Raw genomic sequence first — 22,745 nt, 5'->3', positions numbered from 1 at the left:
TCAAAATTAAATAGATTTGTGAGTTACCTGTATTCTTTATTCTGATTGGGTATGGTCATGGTGGTGATGGTAAAATTGAGCAAAGAAAAGGTCAGATTCTCAGAACTCTAGTCCAGTTATGTCCCCAAATAGGTCATGACAAGGAGACTAAGCCAAAGGGACTAAAAAACCACGGGTCTCCATAGTTGATCTAATTTAAGTATCACATAAGAATATGAAATGTGGTTTTAAATTCAGTGTTCTGTCATTCATGGACTTGGAAGTTGGGATTGTGTGCAGCAGATGACTTTTATGTAGTTGTGCAGGTAGAATTACCTTGTGCCAGCCATGGTGCTGCCTAATTCTGTAACGAACCACACTGGCACCAAGAATATGTTCTGGTGAGTGCACTGTGCACATCAGGGCAAAAGACAATGATTGCTGATTGCATCTGACCTACCTGAATATATAATTAGCAATGGAGGCTTTATTAGAAAGTATTCTTTTGGTTGCAAATGGTGGAAACCCAACTAACACCAGTTTAAGAGAAAATATTTTTAGGGGGCCATGCAATTGGAAAGTTCACATGCAAATCTGCTTTCTGAAAAATAACTAGATCCCAGGCCTCAAATGAGATCTTTATCTCCCTTCTTTATTAGCTCTCTCCAGTCTGTCCCTTCTCTCCCTGTACATTTTTTTTTACTCTGAATCTCTTTGTTTACCTCTGTCTTTCTCTCCATGCTTCTTTTGCTGTGTCTGTCTGAATGACCCTCTGTCTCTCTGTTCATCTATTACATGGCTTTTTTGTATTTCTGTCTATCTTCATTTCCCATATCCATCTCTCTGTATATGTTTCTCTCTTTCTCTGTCTTTATAATTTACTGCATCTGTCTCTCAGAGTGTGTCTTTGTCCACCTAAATTCAGTAATGAAAATGGGGACATTCCTGCTGATCTTGCAGAACTAAAAAGACCAATCTATCTATTGGTCTTTCTTCTTCCCTCTGTCATTCTGTCTGTCCATTGCTCTCTTTGTCTACATTCTCTATCATGTTTTTCTCTCTGACTCTCTCTCTCTCTCTCTCTCCCCCCTTTGTTTTTCTCTCTGTGTATGTGTTTCTTTCTCTCCCTTGCCTATGCTCTTTGTGGATGTCTGTCTGAGTTAGTTCCCTTTATTTTCCCCTGTGGGAATAAATCAAGCATTTCCACAAGCCTCCCCCCCAAAAAGGACCCACAGGGAGTAGCAGAAGCTGAAAGGTTTTCTGAGGCCTGGATAAAAAGGTGGCCGTCTGACACTTTTAGTCTCTCACCAGAATAGCAGGAAACCCCTCCAACAGCTCCAATTTAACATTCTGGAGAAGGCCCAGATTGAGGAACACGCCAATTTCTTAATCAAACACTCTAGCCAGGGACAAGTGGGACTTTGACTGGTTAGGCCTTAGATTTCAACCCACTTCTGTATTTTTTTTCCAAAAGCAGGGATAGCAGAAGAGCAAGGCTGATGGATCATAATAACCATCACAGGTCATCCAATTATACACAGGCTCTGATACATGAAGTCACTCCCTTTGCTTCACTTTGTTTTTTCTTTCCATTAAAAAAATTTGGAAGGTTCTCCCTCAAAGTATCATTTATGTATTCCTCATATAACTGACACCATGGTCACTTCAAGTGCAGACTGTTGACAGGGAGGCTGCCTCCCCCTCAGAAAAGGACCCACAGGGAGCAGTGGAAGCTTCAAGGTTTTCTGAGGCCTGGGGTGGAACCTGACCCAGCCTCATTCCACCGCATTATAGTGGTCAGGCAGTCACAGCCGGATTCAAGGAGAGGGGACAATCGCCCCACAGCTTAATGAAAGGAGTGTTAAGATTTAGGGGCTCGTGTCTTAAAAGTGCGGCAGCAGGGAATGACATCAGCAAGGTGGGGGAGCAGGCAGCTCTGAAATCCCATCTCCTCACAAGGACATTGAGAAACAAGCAAAAACTGTCAAAACCAACTTTCTCAGAACTATGGGAAACTGTCAAAGTTTGCAGCAAACAATGAACACTGAATCAAGAAAAAGGCAACTTCAGAACAGGAGGAGAGCTCTATGGAGCTTTTCCTTGCCCTTGTCCTTCCCATTCTCCAACTCTCGGGCTTCAAGGCTGGGAAGCCCAAGTGCCCAGCACAGGAACCTGGTCCTTGTTCCAGAAAGAGCAGAGCAGGACTTATTTGCAAACTGGCAGGTATGTTCTGCTCTAACCCACTGGGCAGCCACAGGAAGGACTGACCTAGGCACTCGTCTCTGTCTCACTTCCCTGGGAACTTATTTGGGACACAGGAGTGGCGGGCATGTTCTAAAACCCTTTCAAGAAATGAAGGACTTGACAACACTATACACCAACTAGACCCAAAGACATGACAGGACGTTTCATCCAACAGCAGCAGAACACACATCCTTCCCAAGTGCGCACGGATCATTCTCAGGAGAGACCATGTGTTAGGTCACAAAGCAAGTCTCAGTACATTTATAATGATGAAATCATGGAAACTATCTTCTCAACCCACAATAGGATGGAGCTAGAAATCAATAACACTAGGAAAAGTGAAAAATTCACAAATGTGTGGAAATAAAACAGTACGCTCGTAAACAGCCAATGGGGCATAGAGGAAATCACAAAGGGAATGAGAAAATACTTAAGAGACAAATGAAAATGAAAACACAGCATACCAAAACTCATGGGATGCAGTGAAGGCAGGGCTCATAGGGAAAATTATAGCCGTAAAGACATACTACAAAAAAGAAGAAAGATCTCAAATCTATAACCTAATTTTACATCTTGAGGAACTAGAATTTTAAAAAAAAAAGAGTGAAATAAACCCAAAGCTAGCAGAAAAGAGAAAATAATATGGATTAGAATGGGGATAAATGAAATAAATAATAGAAAAACAATTGAGAGAATTAACAAAATCAAAAGTTGGTTCTTTGAAAAAAGCAATAAAATTGACAAACCTAGCCAGATTGACAAAGAAAAGTTGGAGAGGACACAAATAACTAAACTCAGTAATGAAAATGGGGACATTCCTGCTGATTTTGCAGAATTAAAAAGGAGTATAAAAGAAAACTATACAGCATTATTCACAATTGCCAAGAGATGGAAACAACCCAAATGTCCTTCAACAGATGAGTGGATAAATAAAATGTGGTATATACACACGATGGAATACTACGCGGCAGTAAGAAGGAACAATCTCGTGAAACATATGACAACATGGATGAACCTTGAAGACATAATGCTGAGCGAAATAAGCCAGGCACAAAAAGAGAAATATTATATGCTACCACTAATGTGAACGTTGAAAAATGTAAAACAAATGGTTTATAAGGTAGAATGTAGGGGAACTAGCAATAGAGAGCAATTAAGGAAGGGGGAACAATAATCCAAGAAGAACAGATAAGCTATTTAACGTTCTGGGGATGCCCAGGAATGACTATGGTCTGTTAATTTGTGATGGATATAGTAGGAACAAGTTCACAGAAATGTTGCTATATTAGGTAACTTTCTTGGGCTAAAGTAGGAACATGTTGGAAGTTAAGCAGTTATCTTAGGTTAGTTGTCTTTTTCTTACTCCCTTGTTATGGTCTCTTTGAAATGTTCTTTTATTGTATGTTTGTTTTCTTTTTAACTTTTTTTTCATACAGTTGATTTAATAAAGAAGGGAAAGTTAAAAAAAAAAAAAGAAAAACAAGGAAAAAAAAAAAAGATGTAGTGCCCCCTTGAGGAGCCTGTGGAGAATGCAGGGATATTCGCCTACCCCACCTCCATGGTTGCTAACATGACCACAGACATATGGGACTGGTGGTTTGATGGGTTGAGCCCTCTACCATAAGTTTTACCTTTGGGAAGACGGTTGCTGCAAAGGAGAGGCTAGGCCTCCCTATATTTGTGCCTAAGAGTCTCCTCCTGAATGCCTCTTTGTTGCTCAGATGTGGCCCTCTCTCTCTGGCTAAGCCAACTTGAAAGGTGAAATCACTGCCCTCCCGCCTACGTGGAATCAGACACCCAGGGGAGTGAATCTCCCTGGCAACGTGGAATATGACTCCCGGGGAGGAATGTAGACCCGGCATCGTGGGAAGGAGAACATCTTCTTGACCAAAAGGGGGATGTGAAAGGAAATGAAATAAGCTTCAGTGGCAGAGAGATTCCTAAACGAGCCGAGAGATCACTCTGGTGGGCACTCTTACGCACACTTTAGACAACCCTTTTTAGGTTCTAAAGAATTGGGGTAGCTGGTGGTGGATACCTGAAACTATCAAACTACAACCCAGAACCCATGAATCTCGAAGACAGTTGTATAAAAATGTAGCTTATGAGGGGTGACAATGGGATTGGGAAAGCCATTAAGGACCACACTCCACTTTGTCTAGTTTATGGATGGATGTGTAGAAAAGTAGGGGAAGGAAACAAACAGACAAAGGTACCCAGTGTTCTTTTTTACTTCAATTGCTCTTTTTCACTCTAATTATTATTCTTGTTATTTTTGTGTGTGTGCTAATGAAGGTGTCAGGGATTGATTTAGGTGATGAATGTACAACTATGTAATGGTACTGTAAACAATCGAAAGTACAATTTGTTTTGTATGACTGCGTGGTATGTGAATATATCTCAATAAAATGATGATTAAAAAAAAAAAAATGTAGCTTATGAGGGGTGACAATGGGATTGGGAAAGCCATAAGGACCAAACTCCACTTTGTCTAGTTTATGGATGGATGTGTAGAAAAGTAGGGGAAGGAAACAAACAGACAAAGGTACCCAGTGTTCTTTTTTACTTCAATTGCTCTTTTTCACTCTAATTATTATTCTTGTTATTTGTGTGTGTGCTAATGAAGGTGTCAGGGATTGATTTAGGTGATGAATGTACAACTATGTAATGGTACTGTAAACAATTGAAAGTAAAATTTGTTTTGTATGACTGCGTGGTATGTGAATATATCTCAATAAAATGATGATAAAAAAAAAAATGTAGCTTATGAGGGGTGACAATGGGATTGGGAAAGCCATAAGGACCACACTCCCCTTTGTCTAGTTTATGGATGGATGAGTAGAAAAATAGGGGAAGGAAACAAACAGACAAAGGTACCCAGTGTTCTTTTTTACTTCAATTGCTCTTTTTCACTCTAATTATTATTCTTGTTATTTTTGTGTGTGTGGTAATGAAGGTGTCAGGGATTGATTTAGGTGATGAATGTACAACTATGTAATGGTACTGTGAACAATCGAAAGTGCGATTTGTTTTGTATGAATGCGTGGTATGTGAATATATCTCAATAAAATGAAGATAAAAAAGAAAAAAGAAAACTATAAAGAATTCTACACCAACAATTAAGATAATCTAGATTAAATGGACAAATTCCTAGAAACACACAATTTATGTAATTTTTAAGTGCCTCCATGAATAAGCATATTTATACCTTACAGTGCATCTATTTTGCTCCTGGAATTATGTACCAGGGATATGCTCCCCCAGGTCTACAAGCAAACCCAAAAGTCAACTTTCATTTCACTGTTGTAATGGCTCAAAAGAGATAGAAGCACCAAAGTAGCTGTCACCTGGGGAAAGATTTCCTTGATTCTGCCAATCAGGCATCCAAACCCAGGGCTCTATGTCAGCTGTTCCCCCTGCCTGGAGTCTCTTGTGCCCTGTATCTGCACGGCCCAAATTCCTGACTGCACTAGCTCAGATGTAGCCATCGCCAAGGGCCCCAACTTGTCAGCAGCGTTTAAAATCTCACCCCACCCCTGAGCACTACGGAGCCCCCTTACCCAGCTCCATGCTTTTTTTCTGTAATACCCATTAGTCGCTCAGTACACTATATAGGTTTTATTATTTTTATATTTATTACATATTGACTGTCTCTCCTCAGTAGAAAATAAGCACTCCATTAGGCAGAGATTTTTGAACTTTAGTTCACTGACAGACCCCAAGCACCTGGAGTTCATGGCACATTGTAGGCACTGAGTAAATATTTATACAGTGATAGAATGCAGGAGTCAGAAGTGAGAACTAGATTTATGTTTAGAAACATGAAATGATATCACAATTGTGCCGGTTTGGATATATTATGTCTCCTCAAAAGCCATGTTTTATTCCAGTATTGTGGGATATTTGAATTAGGTTGTTTCCATGGAGATGTGACTCACCCAGCTGTAGGTGAAACATTTTGCTTAGATGTTTCCATGGAGGTGTGGCCCCAGCCATTCAGCGTAGGTCTTAATTAGACCACTGGAGTCCCTTAAGAGAGATCAGGAGCAAATACAGACACTGACACTAAGAGATGCTTGGAGAAGTGGACAAAAGGACATTTGGAGATGCTAAACTAAGAGAAGAAGCCCAGCGTTTGCCCCAGGGAAGCTAAGAGAGGACTCCCAGCTGCTTAGAGAGAAAGCCACTGGAATCAGAAGCTGAAAGTAATGCAACCCAGGAGCACAGGACCAGCAGACGCCAACCATGTGCCTTCTAAGCTAACAGAGGTGTTCCAGACAGCATTGGCCTTTCTTTAGTGACGGTATCCTCTTTTTGATGTCTTAGTATGGACACTTTTATGGCCTTAGAACTGTCAATCTGTAACCTAATAAACCCCCTTTATAAAAACCAATCCATTTCTGGTATTTTGCAAAACGGCAGCATTAGCAAACCAGAACACAATGTTGTGGTGCACCATTATAAAACAAAATGAACCATAATAAAATAACATTTATGGAAAATACGTCACTTATATAGGAAATATTTTCTATTTTCCTAGGGCTCTCCTGTGGGGAGAGGGGAGAAGAGGGGAGGGCAGAGCTGAGGAGGCAGAGTGGGGAGGACCCAGAGCAGGGAGGACCCCGAAGGTAAAGCGCTGGGCTCTCTCTGGTCCCACCATCCACAGCAGGTTGCTTTTGGCACCACTCACACACTTAAAGACTGTGGAGGACCTACAGAGACTTTGTTTCTGGAGATTTATCTGTGGATATTTTCTACATTGGAAACTAAAACTGAAAAATGTTTGAAATATTTATATTTAGTTATTTTTATGACAATAATAAATATATCAACATAAATAACATGTTTTCAGAAAAATTAATTTCATTTTCCAAACTAAACTAAGACATTGAGAAGAGTGACAATATTTTATACTTCTTCAAATATCTTATTTAAGAGAAGACAGACAAATTTGAATTGTTTGCTTGTTTTCAATCTTTTGCAATATGTTGTTTTTGTTGAAGTAAATGAAGAAAACCTGACCTCACTCACATATGTGGTAGGAAGAAGGATGAGTGTTTTAATAACTTTTTCATATAATTGTGAATATTATTCTTTATACTAAATCCAAATTCAGTAACTGTTCATTTCTTAAAGATTAGTTACAATGTAAAATCTGAAAGGGTACCTCTATTAGGGCTCTTCAGGGAGATTACGTATATTAGAGGATTTATTCTAGAATTAAAGGATTGGCTCATGAGACTGTGGGGATGGGCATGGCTGAGTTCTCTAGGGCAGGCCCCAACCTGGAAACTTCTATGAAGGTTGTGATGGATTCTCCAGGTGAAGCTGGCTGGATGAAGTAGAGATAGAAAGCCTTCTTTCTGAGAGCTGAAATCATCAGTTCTCCCTTTAAAGCCTTCAACTGATGGGTTGAAACTTCTCTCATTGCAGAAGGTGGATCTCCTTTGTTGATTGTAGATGTAATTAACCATAGATGCAGTCAAGTGACAGATGATTTAAATCCACAAAATACACTCACAATATCAGTCAGGCCAGTCTCTGCTTGATTAAACAACTAGACACCATAATATAGCCAAACTGACACACAAACTTAAACCATCACAACATCAATGAACATTTTGTGCTCTATTACACTAAAATCTGTGAATGGATCTTTTGTCTATTTCTTATTGTAATATGCATTAGACATTTGAAAAATGCAGGCTCACTGGTTAGGCAGATCTTTCAAACGTTGACATATTTCATTCTACCATATCAAAAAATCACATTAGTTAGTATCACACACACAGCTCCTCCCAAATCATCAGAAAAGTCTTGAAGTATTGGGAGGCTGTCAAAATCCTGTTGACAGATAAAACTTTTCCAAAATTTTAATTTTCTCTCCATAGCTCAAATTTTCTCACACTAGCAACAAATACTATCAGTTACTTTCCTTAAAGTAGAAGGATAAGTTCATTTATTTTCATGAACTATCTGACAGATATCCAAGTTTTTAAACCATAGTTTGCCTTTGACTCATTCTTTTAAGGAAAAGCAGGTGTTTCTGCTCAAAACTCAAACACTCACACAACAGCTTTTCTTGAAGAATATTGCCCTTCAAAATGCAGCAGAAATGCTTTATGCCTTCTTCCCATTTTGTTACACAGAATGATAAAAAGAAAATTACTAAAGGATTGAGGCCTAATAAAATGATTAATTATTACTAAATCATCAAGGACATTCTTAAGTAAAATTCTTAGCTTTTTTCTTTAAACTGTGTGATGAAGAAATACACAATTTGGGGCCACGGCTTCTTATTCATGCTAAGACTTACCCCCAATGCTTTTACAGCATCCATGGAAATAGAAACAGAGTGAAAGAGCAAATACCATCTTACTATTAGGAAAACAGATTTGCCTTCATAGATGCCTTGAGAGGCTCAGGGACCCCAAGGAATCTGCAGACCAGTGTGCAATTTAAGTTGTACACTGACACCAAGCGTAGAAGGGGCACTTCCCAAATCTGGGTTCACTGCTCGGTGCTGCCAATAGAAGCCACATCGAACCAGGCTGAGAAGAAAAAGAGCGTTTATTTATGCCGGTGGGAGGACAGGGGAAGTTTTCCCAAATCAGCCTCCCTGGAGTGTTTCTTCAATTGGTTTTTATACCCATTGGAGACAAACAGCATTAATCATCTTAGTTAACATGTAACAGGAGAATTTTAGTAGTTTACTCTACTTTCTTCAGGATTTATACTGGAAAAGGCACCTCTCAGTCTAAGGAGATAGACGAAAGGCTTCTTTATATATGGGAGGTTTGGGGCAATTTCCACGAAGTGATTCTTTAATTGGCTAAACCCATTAGAGACAAAAAGAGTTAATCATTTTAGTTAACATGTAACAGAGGTTTGGAGAATTTTAGTAGTTTATTCTATTCCTTCAGGATTTATGTCCTGTGATGGCTGGAAATGGGCCTCCTAGTCTAGGGAGATACTCAAAAGGTTTATTTATATCTGGGAGGTTTGGGGCAATAGATTAAAGTTTATTTAGGTTTCAGGTGGAGACTTTACATTCACATCTCGCTCCTTTGTGAGACTGAAAGTTTTCACCCCCTGCCACTTCCCATTTTAAGGTTACATTTAAAAGCTGCTTTAGGTTACATTTTAAGGTTAATTTACAATTTCCTGCTTGTTTACAGTTCTAAGGTTATATTTTAAAAGTCACTGGTAAAATACACTGACACTTAGCAGACACTATAAAACTCAGAACTGAGGTCAGGGCTGAGTAGTGATCTCAACATAAAGGGCTAAAATCATGCTGGTCATAGTTGGAGAGAAAAACTAGGTCCCAGCAGCAGGGGCTGTGGTGGGACTGAGGACAGACATATCAACTACAAAGAGCAGTACAGACTTCATAGCCCAGGAGGGAAGAAATCCACACCCCAAACTCCCTCCTTTGCGAGAATTTGTGAGATCTCCAATGATTACAAAACCCAACATGCGGGTACTATCACCCTCATTTTATGCTGAGGTGGGGCTCAGCAAGGCTCTGCAATTTCCACAAGATCCTATAGAAGCATGAAGTAGGAGAATCAGGCTTCCCTGGTGTGATAATAATTCCTTCCCAACAACCTGATGAGGAGGCCACGCGGAACCTGGGGGAAGCTGGGCCAACACGTGCCCAAGGGAAGTGAGCGCTCCCAGGTGGCCTCGAGGTAGGAATAAGTGCTGACTGCTGTGACAAATCGAGGTGAGAGGAACTGGAAGGACGTGGGAAGGAGGTGACAAGACTCCCAGCTGAACCAAGGGGATGGGCGCCTCTGGTTCTGAGAGTTGAAGTGGGGGTGGGGGGACACATCAGACCTGGGGCTACAGAGGCAGAGGACCTTGAGGGGTCTCTCCCAGCACCCTAGTCCCATGGCTCCTCCTGCCCTACACTCCCCCTGGCTGGGCCTTCAACGAGCATCTCCTGCCTCATCACACCTGGTCTTGGGCACTCACCTATGGCAACCCGGGATGCAGTGACCTGGCCATTGAACATCACCTTAGTCACTTGGTGCACACCTGTGTCCTGCACCCATAAGTCCTCTCTTTTCTTTTCTGGGAAAAAAAAACAACTTAATTTATGGATTTATTACCCCTCACCACCCTGGTTGCCACTCTCCTCACTGCCCTCAGTGGTTCCATTTCATGGCAGAGTTCCAGGACTACTTGGGTCCTTGTTACAAAATGCTCAGGGCACTCCCCAGAGCCCCATCTCAGGACACTGGACCCAGGGCAGGGGAACCACTTATTTAACAAGCCCTGCACACATCATACACAGACATGGGAATCCAGGTCTCCATTCCTGCTACTAAAAGTGTGATCTGAAGACCAGCAGTAACAGCACCGACAGTGCTTGCTACAGATACAGATCCTCATGCCTACTCCAGACCATCTGAACCAAACGAGATCATCAAGTGACTGGGGTACATGGTAAAGTTTGCCTTCCAGATGTGTTGCCAGACTGTGAAGTCTTGGTGTGTGATCTAATCAAACCACTAAGCACTGGAGGGTCCAGGGTTCAGTCCTTGTTCCCTTTCTCGTCTACAGAGTGAAAGCTCAATTCCTGGGTCAATGTGGCTAGGTTATGGTATCCAGTTGTTCAGTGAAGCAAACACTGGCCTGAATGTACTGTGAGGATATTTCATGAATGGACCTGCATCTACAATCACTAAATACATCTAGGGCTGATTGTGTCTACAAACAACAAAAGAGATTACCCTTAGCAAAGTGGAGAGTCTCCTCATCCAATCAGTTGGATGTCTAAAATACTAGAACTGAGGATCTAAAAGTCAGAAAGAACCATTTCTACCTCTACTTTAGCCAGTCACTTTAAAGCTTGCAGCCTGCTCTATGGTGTTTGACTTGCCAGAATGCAGAATCACCTTCGTGAGTTTCCAGCTTGGGGCCTGTGCTTCACAATTCTGGCTCTGGAGAACCCTGGCTAATACAATAGCTAATCCCTCCCTGGTTGATGTCATCCATTCTCAAGGATTTACCTATCACTTTTATGGCATCACAGGCTAAAGCGATTTCTCCCAAACTCCAGACTTGTATGTCCAGCTACCAATTCAACAGCCTCACTTGCACTTCAAATAGACATCTCAGAGTCAACATTTCTTAAACCAAATGCTGTGATGCCCCATCCTCAAACATGATTCTTCTGGAGCATTCCCCATGTCTGCTAATGGCAATTCCATCCTTCTGTTCATATGTCCTGAAATTTTGGGTATCCTCCTTGACTGCTCTTGCTTCATACACCAAATTCAATCCATTAGAAAATCCAGAAGGTCCATGTTCTAATTTGCTAATGCTGCCAGAATGCAAAACACCAGTGATGGATTGGCTTTTATAAAAGGGGTTTATTTGGTTACAAAGTTACAGTCTTAAGGCCATAAAATGTCCATCAACAAAGGGTACCTTCACCGAAGGATGGCCAATGGTGTCTGGAAAACCTCTGTTAGCTGGGAAGGCATATGGCTGGCATCTGCTCCAAAGTTCTGGGTTCAAAATGGCTTTCTCTCAGCCGTTCTTCTCTAGGCTGCAGTTCCTCAAAAATGTCACTCTTAGTTGCACTTGGGATATTTGTCCTCTCTCTGCTTCTCCGAGCAAGAGTCTGCTTTCAACGGCCTTCTTTAAAATGTCTCTCATCCACAGCTCCTGTGCTTTCTTCAAAGTGTCCCTCTTGGCTGTAGCTCCTCTTCAAAATGTCACTCACAGCTGCACTGAGTTTCCCTCTGCCCATCAGCTCATTTATATGGCTCCACTGGTCAAGGCCCACCCTAAATGGGTGGGGCCATGCCTCCAAGGAAATATCCAATCAGAGTCATCACCAACAGCTGGGTGGGGTGCATCTCCAAAGAAACACTCAAGGAAAGCTAATCAAAACTGATAACATCTGCCCACACAAGATTACATCAAAGATAATGGCGTTTGGGGGACATAATACATTCAAACTGGCACAGTCCACCTTTAAACTATAACCAAAATCCAATCACTTCCCACTCTTCACTGCTCACAGCCCAGTCAAAGCAATCGCCATCTCTAGCTGAAACACTGCACTAACTTCCAACCATTTTCCCTATTGCCTCACCCACCCCTCGCCTCTCAGTTCTGTACACAGCACAACAGCCAGAGTGATCCTTGTGAAAGAGCAGTCGTCCATGTCTGTCTTCTGATGAGAACTGTCTCGTAATTCCTTATCTCACCCAGAGTAAAGGTCAAAACCCTTACAATGTTCAAGGCCCACATGATCTGGCCATTTGTTTTGCTTTCCTAGCTGGTAAAAAAAATACTATACAAGGGTCTGCTTAAACAAAGTGACTTTATCAGTTCCTGGTTTAGAGGCTAGAAGAAGTCCAATATGAATGGTCAGCAAAGTGATGCTTTCTTCCTGAAGACTTGGCTCCTGCATAACCTATCCCTTGGGTTTTCTGTCACGTTGCAGTGCACATGGTGGCCTCTCCTGCCTCCTCTCTCCACCTGACCATCACTCTGCCCATAAACAATCAAGTAATCCAGATGAAAGCACAGCCTGATGCACTGGGGCCACACCTGGACTGAAGTCACACCTTGAAGAGATCTTAGTTACAGTGGGCCCACACCTCCAGCATACAGACCCGGGCCAAGAACGTGCCCAAACTGGGGTACATGACAGTCCACTGCACCCTACTCCGACCTCGCCTCAGTGACTGCTGCAGCCACACCGGCCTCCTCACTCTTTCCTGAACATAAAGAGACACTCTTGCCCATGGTAGTTGCACTGGATGTTCCCCTGCCTGGAAAGACCTTACTCCTAATATTATCAAACATAATTCTAACATGTCTTTCACGTCTTTTCCTGCACGGACCACCCTATAGAAACAGTCATCTTCCCTCCCACCCCACACCCTAAAACACCTACACTTGGGAACACCTTCCCGACAGCACTTACTGCCTTCTTAATAAATACTTTCCTTACTTCCCAACCTTAAACTACATAGTCCATTACTCTCCACTAGAACAGATGCTCCACAAGGACAGCAAGATTTCCCTACTTTTAGTTTATTCATGCTTCCCAGATGTCAAAACACTGTATCAGGCCAGGACCTAACAAACATCAGTGGAATGAGTGATCACTGTAGACCATCTCCCTATTCTAGAGACAATACCTTTATTCACGTGGCCTCAAACCAAGTACTGTCTTGCAGCTGCTCCAACCCAACATCCACTCATGGTGACATTAAAGCGAACTCTAACTGTTCCCCCAAATGCTGCTCTCCCTCCACCCACACCCACTCCACAGCACACAATTTCACTTCCCTTTTCAGAAAGAACAATCCTAGGCTGCAGGACCCTGTTTTACAACCAACTGTGAATCTGTATTAGACACAGCTTTATAAATTCAGGGGTTTAGGTTGGAGCCAGCACCAGGAACACTAGAGCTGAGGGCAGGAGAGAGATGGGCGAGCAGAGAAGACAGGAACCTAACAGGAATGTATCCAACACTAGAAACTATCGGACCCCTCCTCTCTGCTGATTCCAGAATCTGGCTCCTCGAAAAATAGTTGGGTAACAGTGGAAAGAGCAATTCAGGGAACAGCCCAAGGGGAGCTGGACAAGACTGAGAATTAGTCTCTTGATGGCACAGTCTCCTGAGTGCAGGGGCCACCCTACCTCTCGTGGGGATGATGACAGGCAGCACGAGTCCCGCAGCGTCAGAGACAGGGACACCCAGGGGAGGAGGAGCCCAGAACTCTTACAAGAGATGAACAACCACAGTCCTCTAAAAACAAAAAATCAACAAATAAACACACCTGCGACGAGGACTGAGACCAGACCCAGGCCTGAGCGGGGGCTGACCCAGCCACACTAGCCCTCGCTGCCCACGGTCCTCAGAAAGAATGATGCCCAGGTGATGCCTGAGACCCTGTGACATCCTGGTGGGACTAAATCCTACCAAAGGGACAAGGACACAGGAGCAATGAAGGCGGCCCAGCCAGGGAGAAACCAAGTCAAAGCCCACGATGTCCTGAGCAATGACTGGACACAGGCCCCTTCCACCCTCGGCTCCCCACAGTCGTCCCCTGTCCCCACCTGCAACACTCAGGACAGCAAACACACGGATTCTGGAAGGTTCTCAGGTCTTCTATTTATTTCCTCACTTATTTTAAGAATCTTTCTCTTCTTTTCTTAACCCATTAACTCCACCTCAAGGCAAGAATTTGAAAAAACGAATTAATAGCCAGATTCCTATTTTCACAGGGTGGTGAGAAGGTGCAGCTCAGTGCAACAAGAAAATAAGACAGGGGTGGAGACGTCCCAGCCCCACCTCTGCTGGATCAGAAAGGTTGGTCTGGGGAAGGGAGCACAGGTCAGTGTGGGGAGGGGGTCTTGAGAAGGAGGGGGTGGGTGAATCTCCCCACATTCTCACATTAAACAAACAGGAATGCAGACAAATGCAGATGCCAGTTGCAGAAAGAGAAGTCAGAAGGTTTTGAAGTCCAAGTGGGAGAGTGAAGAAATCTTGTATCACTCAGTCCCACAAAAGGCAGCTTTCTCACACTAAGAAGAAAATAATCAAGACCAAAGTCAGGTCCATCACAGTAAAGGCTGACATTATGAACAGCCCTCCACATACTCAAAATGTCCAAATCCAAGGAATCCCCATAACCCAGGCATGTCCTCCTTGACCCAACCCCTCTCCCATTTCAGACTCTCCAGGGTCTCACCTTTAGAAGCCATGAGACACACATCCAAGCCGTGGGCACTGTTGCTGCCTGAGGAGGAACAAAAACAGGATCTGTTCAGAGCCCACAGGGGAGATGTGAGTAAGAGGGAATTATGGGGTGGGTGAACCGCCCCACAGGCTCCCATCTACATTCCCCCAAAGTCTCAGGGATCAGACTTACACCCTCCCCACCACTACCCCCTGCTCCCACCACTTACAAGCAGCTTGAGCGTAGCTCCCTCGTTTTCCACCTGCATGAAAAACCACTAGTGAGAGGCAGGATGTGACATTCTAGAGAACTAGTCCTGGACCCCAGAGAAATTTCCAGAACTGTGACAGCAGATCCAGGCAGGATCAGGAATCATGAGGAAAGGAGATGTGTGGGGACTGGACTATCTGTCTCCTGGAGGTCTGTCCTCAGCAGGGACCTTCCCTCTGACTGCTGGGAACAGGTGCCTCAAAATCCTCATTGGGGGAACATTATCCAAATGAAGTGTAGCTAACAGGCCCCAGACTGGATAATCACATGTGTAAGGAGGGGTTTCATGGTGCCAAGGAAGGGGACAGGCAAATGCTACCCAGGGCCAGAAATCTCCAAGTGGGACAAGAAACCTGAGACCCCACCCCCTTCCCTACCTGAGCACTTCCTCCAGATCAGAACTCCAACCACCACATACACTACAGCTCCAAGGAGAACCAGGCCAGCCACGATTCCCACGATGGGGATGCTGGGCTGGGAAAGCGGCTCTGAGGAGGGAAGGGAAGGTCAGGGGCCCTGACCCCAGGCCTCAGCCCTGATCCTGCTGGAGGAGCTCAGAAGGGCTCCTGCTCTCCCTGAGAAGAGGCCCCACTCCGTCCCCCTCCTTACCCCATCTCAGGGTGAGGGGCTCAGACAGCCCCTCGTGCTGCACATGGCATGTGTATCTCTGCTCCTCTCCAGAGGGCACCACCACAGCTGCTCACTTCTGGAAGTTTCCATCCCCTGCTGGCCTGGTCTCCACAAACTCAGTGTCCTGGGTCTGGTCCTCCCCATCCCGCTGCCAGATCAGCATGATCTCCGCTGGGTAGAAGCCCAGGGCCCAGCACCTCAGCGTGACCTCACGGTCAGAGACGGGGTGGTGGGTCACGTGTGTCTTTGGGGGGTCTGTGGGGAAGGTCAGAAACTTCAGGAACTTTCCATTACCTCTCATGGGGCTTTGGAGCAGTGCTCATGTGACTACCATAAGAAAGGACAAGACAGTTTTGGTGGGGGAGGCAGTGCAAACTGCAGACACCAGCCTGGACTGGGGGATCTGGCATAATCTTCTACTCCTTGGAAATTCTAGGATTAGGTGAGGCAGCCCAGGGTAGGAGGCTCCAGGTGTCCGAGGGAGATCAGGGACTTCTAGATCTCATCTGTGTGGAGGCCAAGTGACTCAGCAGAACTGAAGAGAGACCTCCAAGGCAATGGGTGTGGGCAGAGAACACGGCCTGAGAACGTCCCAGGTGGGTCCCAAGGCTGACAGGGTCAGGGGGAACTGCTGACCAGTTACTTCAGGGGCCATCTCCTTTCATCCCTTTCCTTTCATTGTCCTTGACAGAGGTCGGGCTTCTGGGCGAATCACTTTCTGGTTCAGGATCTCCAAACTCTTCCTGCTTGGACTCAGGTAGGAGAGTCTTCTGGTATAGATCCTCTTTCCTCATCCCTGTGGGACGCCAGGTGGGGTGCAGCCCCTGCCCCAGGGTGATCCCGGAGGCCACCGGCCCCTGGCACCTGTACGCAGCAGAGTCTCCTTCCCGTTCTCCAGGTATCGTTGGAGCCGCTCCACGCACCTGCCCTCCAGGTAGGCTCGAAAATGCTCCGTAACACCGGTCACCTCCCAGTTGCGCTGGGAGATCTTAGCCGCCGTGTCTGCCACCGTCCAGGAGCTCAGGTCCTCATTCAGAGAGATGAAATCCGTGCCGTCGTAGGCTTCCTGAATGTACCCGCGGAGAAGGCGCCTGTCCGGCCCCACATCGCAGCCGTACATCCACTGGAGAGTGTGAGATCCTGGCCCCACCCCCAAGGTCAGCCCCGCCCACTTGGCCCTGCCTCCGACCCTGGAGGTGATTTACTCCCAGCAGGTTTTGCTCTAAACTGAAAACGAAACTAAGTAAAAGTCCCTCCCACTTTTCACTGTGGAGGGTCCTGCGGCCTTGGGGTGAACCTCCGACCCGGAGATTAGGGGCGGCCCCGGTCTTTCCATGGGGGAGCCCAGGGGTTGTGACCTGCGCCCCGGGCCCGTGTCGCTCTCCCACCTCACTCTGGTTGTAGTGGCCACTCAGGGTCTGCAGGTTCTCTTGGTTAATTTTGAAGTGGGCTCCCTCCCCTTAATCTGTAACAAGAGAGTCCCCTTCCCCCTCAACCGGTAATGACTGCAAAGTAAACATTAAAGCCCTGAGAGGCAGGGAGTAAAACTGTGCTGTTTTAGGGAGTGAGACTTGCGGATGTATGCATTAGCCAAGCGTAACCGTTCCAATAATTAACCATTGCACCAGCCTTGAGAAAATTTCTGAAGGTTGCTAAAGATCTTAAGCACCCATTAATTAACCGCCAACTCTGCTTTTGTCAAAGTAGCTTGCTTGCATTTTCAGGATGTGATTTCTGCCTATATAAGTCTCAAGCAATCTCCGGTCGGGCTGCTGCTGCTTACTAAACTCCCTGCGCGGAGTGACAGGCGGCAGCCGCCAGCTGGCTGATTAATAAAGGCTCTTTAAATTCTGTTTGGCTGTCTCGTACCTTAACTCGTGGGCACCGTAACAATCTGTGCGTCCTGCTTTGAGATCCGTGTCTGCTCCTCCCAATACTCCGGCCCCTCCCGCTCCACCCATGGCGCCCGCAGCTCCATCCTCGGATTCGGGGCGTCGCTGTCGAAGCTCACGAACTGCATGTCGTCCACGTAGCCGACGGCGATGAAGCGGGAATCCCCGCGGTCGGGCCGGGACAGGGAGGTGTAGAAATACCTCAGGGAGTGGGAGCCTGGGGGCGGGGGGCGGGGTGAGACCGGCCCGACCCTCCCCCCGCGGCACCCCCGGGTCCAAGGTCGATCAGAGCAGGAAAGTGTGGGGGCCGCAGACGCGCGCGGTTCTTCCCCGCCGGGCGCTCCCCTCGCTCCCCCTCCACGGGGACAGTTTCCTCCCCGGCCCCGCACTCACCCGCCCGGGTCTGGGTCAGGGCCAGGGCCCCCGAGAGCAGCAAAGAGGAGGGTTCACGGCGCCATGGCCGGGATCCCCGGGTCTGGGGAGGCTCTGAATCCCGGCGGATCCATGGTGGACTTTAGAACCGGGAGCCGCGGGGACACTGATTGGCTTCTCCAGAAACCGGAGCCGCAATGGGAGGAGCCCTGGGGCGCATCGTGAGTGTCCAAGCAGAAGGACCTGACACAGGTTGTGAGAGGGAGAAGTGAAACTCGGGGAGACGGGGACTCCCCAGCGCTCAGCCTCCCCACCCCACACACCAACCTCGGGGCCGGGACCCTGAGAGCCGAGACCCAGATCCTGGGACTTGCCTTGACCCTCTCCCCCTATACCGAGCACTGTACCATGAGTCCTCTCCTCCTCTCTCCTTCCTGGAATCCCTTCCCCGAGCCTGAGTCCCTGCCTCCCACCCTTACTTCTTCCCCTGCATTGTCCTAACAGAAAACTCATCCCAGCGAATTAGATGCCAGAGAGGGAACTCGCCCTACCAATGAAGGTGGAGAGCCCGGGGTTCTCTCTTTGAATCTAGAATTGTCCCTGAGGGTACCCGATTTAGATTCCCATAGAGACCAGGTTCCTTTTTGTTAACTACAAAGGGTAAGGCAATCTTGACAAGGCCGAGTCTTCAAGGATATTTGGTAAAAGAAGTGATTTTTGGCCCCTGTGCTGGTTTGGACATATGTCCACCAAACACCATGTTCTTTGATGCAGTCTTGCATGGGCAGCCATATTAGTGTTAATTATGTTGGCACCTATTGATTGAGTGTTTCCATGGAGATGTGACTCAATCAACTGTGGGCAAGACCTTTGATTGGATAATTTCAGTGGGGGTGTTACCCCACCCATTCAGGGTGGGTCTTAATTTGTTCACTGGAGTTTTAGAAAGGGGCTCACAAACAGAAGGACCTCAGAGCTGCAGTAGCTACAGAGACATTTTGAAGACCTTCATTTGGAGCTGATGCAGAGGTTTTGGAGAACGCCATTTTGAAATGCAACCTGGGGGCAGGCAGACGCCACCCACGTGCCTTCCCAGCTAACAGAGGTTTTCCAGATGCCAATGGCCTTTCTCCAGTGAAAGTACCCTATTGTTGATGTCTTACCTTGGACACTTTATGGCCTTAAGACTGTAACTTTATAACCAAATATACCCACTTTATAAAAGCCAATTCATTTCTGGTGTTTTGCAAAAACAGCAGCATTAGCAAACCAGAACAGCCCCATTCATGTATAAATCTACATGGCCCTGCAATCAGGATCAATAACATATTTTTGACTCCTGGGTTGTTGTATTTTAAGCTTATCTTCATTTCATAGCTTGAGTTTGTCTGTGGCCTCAGGAGGTTTCCTCAATACAAAGAAGCACATGAAAGCACACTGGTTTTGATACCCTCAGAAAACACAGTTCTAAATAGTCAGGCCTGTCTGATCCTGCATCAAATAGAGAAACAAGTCTCTTTGCTTTGGTGAGAAGGTGAGTTTATTGAAAATGCAACAACAAGGAACTGGAGTTAAAAAAAAAAGCTTTCCAAGACCAGTTCAGAGTGAGAAGAGTTGTTTGGGCTTTTGTAACCTTAAACAAAGAAATGGCCAGAATCCAGAAGAAAGCAGAAGGGAGGGAAAAAAAATAGATGAAAGAAAGCTTTTGGTTAGCGTATTCTATTATCTTGAAGTCCTCCCTCATTCAGGCTTGTTTTTTCAAGAAAAAGGCAGTGGCCTTGAGACCATCTGGTGATATCCCTTGCATTTTCCTGCAGGCAATGCTAAGAAAGTTCCTGGGAACAAAAAGTAAGTTTTTTGTTGTTGAGATTAGAGCAACAGCAAGTTATTTTAACAAGGGCTTTTTATGCTTAGAATAACTCAAGGCTGTTTGTGTGACAGGATCTTAATAAACGTTTTCCAGCTGAACAATTATATTGAATATTTTCTACTTATCCAGCTATCAAACACTCCATTTTTATGAAACATTTTCTTATTCTTAAGAAATGGTATATTGTGAGCATTTCTTATAAAAGGGAAAGTGGGCAGAGGTCTTTCTTCTTGTAACTGCTTCCTGCTGAGCAAGGGCAAAGAGGTTCTTATATTAATCTGGAAGATGCTCTGGACATAAACATACAGATACAATATAGGCAACAATAAGATGAACATATGGCAAGCAGAATAAAAATCATGCTAATAAGGGCTATTCTCCATTTTATAGTAAATTCATTAACCACTGAGAAAATAAGTCCAGTTTACTATACTCTTTAACATGATCAAAATCATCCTGCATATGATTTAATATTGAAGAGCTATTGTTATATTCATCTTGTATATATGTGCAGCACTTAATGCTAATGAATGAACAAGTGTTTTCCTGAGCTGCATTGGATGTTGAGCTTACAATACTATATGTGCTGGTTTGGATGTATTATGTCCCCCAAAATGCCATTATCTTTAATGCAGTCTTGTGGGGACAGACATATTGGTGTTGATTAGGTTGGAACCTATTGCTTCAGTGTTTCCATGGAGATGTGAGTCTATCAACTGTGGGCGAGACTTTTCATTGGATTATTTCCATGGAGGTGTTGCCCCACCCATGCAGGGTGGTTCTTTATTGGATCACTGGAGCACTTTAAAAAGAGCTACACAGGCTCAGATGCAGAGCAACTGAGAGTGACATTTTGAAAGAGCTGCAACTAAGAGAGGACAAAATGCCCCAAAAGCAACATTTGGAGAATGCCATTTTGAAACACAACCTAGGAGCAAGCAGATGTCAACCACGTGCCTTCCCAGCTAACAGAGGTTTTTTGGACACCAGTGGCCTTTCTCCTGTGAAGGTACCTGTTGTTGATGCCTTACCTTGGACACTATCGCCTTCAGACTATAACTTTGTAACCAAATAAATCCCCTTTATAAAAGTCAATTGATTTGTGCTATTTTGCTTAATGGCAGCATTAGCAAACTGGAACACTATACATGCTGTCCTCCCATAGGAGCAGGCCTTAGTGTTAATTACATTTTTAGATTTCAACCACATCACTCTGGCAATTATAGCTTCAGGAGGTACATTCTTTGAACAGTTGTTATAGCACAGCATCATTGGTCCTCTGGGAAACAGGATGGTGGGCTCCAGGGTTCAACTGGACTGTCTTACAGCACCCTCCAGCACTATGTGACAGAGCCAGTCTGGAGGCAGTGTCTACTAAAGATCCAAAGTGACTGAGTCTTTTCTGGCAGGCAAAGCCAAAGGTGTCTGTAATAAAAGGTGTTTTCAATAACAGCGTGTTTCCATCTACTTCTGGAGAATGTCCATGTGATGTGGTTTATACCTTTATAGTACTAGGGACCACAGAAACAGGTCTAGCCAATAACTCTGATGGGGAGACATCATGCACAGTACTAGGAGCCTAGTTTAAACATGTAAGCACTTTAGTTCAAACAGATGTCTAATTTTTTCTTTACATTTTACTAGGGTTTTGTTAGATAATGGGTAGAACATAATTTATATACTTGCCTTGCCTCTTTTAAAAAGTCCTTTTTGTTGTTGATGAAGATGAAGCTCTGACTTATAGCTAACTGCAAGCACTTTCAGAGAAACATCAGAGTAAAACAATGTACCAACAAGGAAATTCGGCTGTTTCTGTGACATATAAAACCATAACTAGCAGTACTATTTTGTTGTTTAACATTATGCAGATTAGTAATCAAAAGAAGGTTAGAAAATTTTAAGTTTTATACATTGTCTAAACATTTCTTCTGCAACTTATAACATATTACAAGAACTTAACCATTTTTAGCACTTAATTTTTTCAAGGTGAGAGAACAAATTCTTTGCAACTGTTGGGAATTAAAAGATATTCTTTAGGACTTGACCTTGAGAAAGCAAAATGTTAAAAGTTGTTAGGTTTGAAACAGTATTTGATTTTTTATTTAAGTAAAGTTAAGGAAAAGACAACTTTTTTTAAAAGTGAGAAGAAAATATTCTTTAAAAATCAAGGACATGATAAAGTTAATATAAAGTACAAGAATTTATTTTGATAAAAATGCAGATTTTCTGCCTTTTATACTGATTATTCAGAAAAAAAATTTTGACAACTTCTTTCTAGAAACAGATTAATAATCCAAGGAAACTTTTTTTACTTTTAAAGAGAGAACACTGAATTATTTTTGTTAGACTAAGGCTTAAAAAAAATTTTAAGACAGACCCATCAAATCTTTTGTGGAAAAAAATTACTTGTTTTTTTCTTTTTAATAAAAACAGATTTTTTATCTTTCATATTAAAAGTTACCAAAATGGGGAGGAGGGGCAAGATGGTGGCATAGAGAGGAATGGAATTTAGTTAGTCCCCTGGAACAACTAATAAACAACAAGGAACAACTAGGAAATTACTTGGAATAACTGTTGGGGAACAACCTTGAATGTCCACACATCATACACCAACCTGGATTGGTAGGAATGCCTGAGATAGCAACATAAAATCTGTAAGTAAAAACTGCAGAAATGCACCAGAAGCCCACTCCCCCCATGGCAGGCTTTGCTGCAAAACCTTGCTGTGGTAGAAACTAGCAGCACTCTCCGAGCAAGCAAATATAGCTC

The 22,745-nt window shown here is 44.3% G+C and overlaps 1 pseudogene; it reads right to left on the bottom strand.

Moving 5' to 3' along the window:
• Positions 1–8,733: 8,733 nt before the first annotated feature.
• Positions 8,734–18,195, bottom strand: LOC119540719 (annotated as a pseudogene).
• Positions 18,196–22,745: the final 4,550 nt, after the last annotated feature.

The sequence above is a fragment of the Choloepus didactylus genome, chromosome 7 (assembly GCF_015220235.1).
Source record: "Choloepus didactylus isolate mChoDid1 chromosome 7, mChoDid1.pri, whole genome shotgun sequence".
NCBI classification, from domain to species: Eukaryota; Metazoa; Chordata; class Mammalia; order Pilosa; family Megalonychidae; genus Choloepus; species Choloepus didactylus.
Note: the sequence above shows the minus strand (reverse complement) of the source record. Positions and strands in the feature narration are given on the sequence as shown.